The sequence below is a fragment of the Cibotium barometz genome, chromosome 60 (assembly GCF_041138505.1).
Source record: "Cibotium barometz isolate CiBa-2024 chromosome 60, ASM4113850v1, whole genome shotgun sequence".
In the NCBI taxonomy this organism is placed as follows: domain Eukaryota; kingdom Viridiplantae; phylum Streptophyta; class Polypodiopsida; order Cyatheales; family Cibotiaceae; genus Cibotium; species Cibotium barometz.
In genome coordinates this window covers 24,033,592-24,036,133 of record NC_141105.1, presented here as the reverse complement: position 1 = coordinate 24,036,133, position 2,542 = coordinate 24,033,592, and positions in this window count along the sequence as shown.

Below are 2,542 nucleotides of genomic sequence, written 5' to 3'. Positions count from 1 at the left end.
CTCACTTGCATTGGAAACTCTGTTTTTCATTCAAAGGACTGTTTTACGCCAGAATGCTGGAGGAAGCATTTGGCTTATGTTTTTCTAAAGGAGGTTTGTTTTGGAACAGCTGGCGGGGAGTCGTCAAGGGATGTTGCCGGGGTCTTGACCAGCCTCGGTACGGTTAAAATGGTGCGCTTCCGGTACGATGGGCGAGGGCCAACGAAGCGGTCCGTGAGTGAAGTGCTAGGACACCTAAGGAGGATCTTAGAGGGTTCTGACCAGGCGATGCACGGGCTCACGGTTGCTAGGACACCCAGGCGTACGTCGAGGAAGATATCTGATGGACAAAAAGAAAAGGTTTTGGGAACAAAAATTTGATACTGGATCTCGTTGGTTGGCCAGCTGGTCTTCAACGGAGAGTTCAGATGATGCATTTTTGTAATACTATGGACTTGGAATTTTGGAAAATGATGATCGAAAATATTATGATTTTATTCAAGGGTTGTCTTAAAGCCAGTCGAATCTATTATAAATGGCAATTTCATATTGGGTGTGTATGTGGTGTGCCTATTTGATATTTGTATGCATCGCCGACTAGGGGGACTGGAAACTCTTTTCCTCGGTAGCCGGGCAAAAAAAAACCCAATCAAATCTTTATTAAGGAATCCCACCAATTCAGTGGTCGGGTGGTTGGCTAACCCACTGGTCTCGGAGGGATTGCCCCCCGGGCTAGCCTCTCATCCCGGACATCTGCGGGCGAGGCCCCGAGTGTGCAGGACCCCTGCCCCGCGCGGGAGGCCGACGTCGCTTCCGCCGCCGGGGCAGGAGCCCCGGAGCGGGCGGGCGGGGACCTCACACAAATCACAAGCTTAGGGATACTACTATGAAGGCAATGCTAAAGTGTGGATTATTCTAAAGAAATCCACAAGACCCCCTAAACCTACAGAAATGAAGAAATATCAATAGAAAAGGCACCAACCCCCAATTTGTAAAGCTCAAAAAATATGGGTGTCCACATGCCTACTTAGTGCACTTAAGGGTATTCCGTGGCAATTCAAGTTCCTAAATATATAAAAGAAAGAAAAGAATCACCATCGACTTCAAGTTATAGGAATTCCACATCTCAAATAGTGTGGAGGCCAACCAGCAATAGGCACACAATAAGACTCCCCTCCTAAAAACAAAGAATCCACAAGAACTTGCTTGCACTCCAAACAACAAGGGTAAGAAATAGGTAACCTCATGTGTTGCCATTCAAAGCTCAACATCTCACAACACAGTCATTTGAGTGTATAATCACACGACTCAAAATGTTCATAAACCCGCTTTGGGAGTAAGTGCATCATATGTTGCATATTGAAACATAAAAAGAGGTGTAGACAAAAGAACCTCACAAAGTAGATTCTCATAAGGAGAAAAACAATAACAACATGAGAGACACAAGAACCATCTATGCCAAAAGAAACTCCCATAAATAGAAACATCGATACAACACCTACATCATCCATAGCCGCTTATAATAATGGGTAAGCCATTTGTCTTACCCACAAAAAACTCCCACAGGTACTCTTATCTTTATGTTATGTTGGTTGAGTAGAGAAGAAGAAGATAGAAGAAAATTCAGCTATCCATCTCTCTCTTGTGTCTTGCTCTCTCTTGTGTGTGTGTGTTTACTTGCTAGGGTTTGAAGCTCTCCCTCTCCCCCACATTCTCTTTATAAAGCAATACCCCAAAAGTGGGAAAGGCAAGCCCAATTTGTACGCACATCTATTCTTAGCTCCTTGGGCTATTTTTATGAATAAAAAATCTCTAAATACTCATGTCATGGAAGTGGAGCTACACGGCATGGGGGGGGGGAGATTGCACCCAATCTTGTCTTGATGGTGATGTTATTCTATTTCCTTTGCCTTGTGTTATGAGCTATGTTATTTGATATCAATTTAATTCAAGTCTTTATTTTAATTCTTGATGTATTATATGAGTTTTTTTAAATATTTCTTCAAGAAGTATAAAAGGGTCCCGTGGGACAGCTGTTGGGGCTGATGTAAGTGGAAATGTGGTTGCACAGAATGCAAGTTAGCAATCACACAGTCATTGAGTGTAGCAGGAGAGTTCTCATCGAGCAGTTCTGTTGATAGACCATGGAGTGGCAGGCTGCGTCATAATACCAGTCCTGAAAATGTAGTTGGTACATCACATAAAGGCAAAGAGAAAGTGGTTGAGCCCCTTGGTATGCGTGACATTTCTGCAAGGCATTCTTTTGTTGATGGAGATTCTAGTGGCTTGGACATGAGCCTTGATGAGAAGCTTGGGATTCTAGCAAAATGAGGACACCTGGTGTGAAGAAGGCTATGGAAGCCATGAATGTAAAGTTACGAAGATCTAGAAGAGTCAAAAATCATGTGCAGAGGTTGACTTATGATGGTTATGTGACACATCACTATGCATATATGGCAAAAGTTGTGCAAGTTGTAGAACCCACATGTTTTAATGAGGCTATTGGAAATGTGTGTTGGGAAGCTATGGATGAGGAGATGGATGCATTGTATGGAAATGAGAC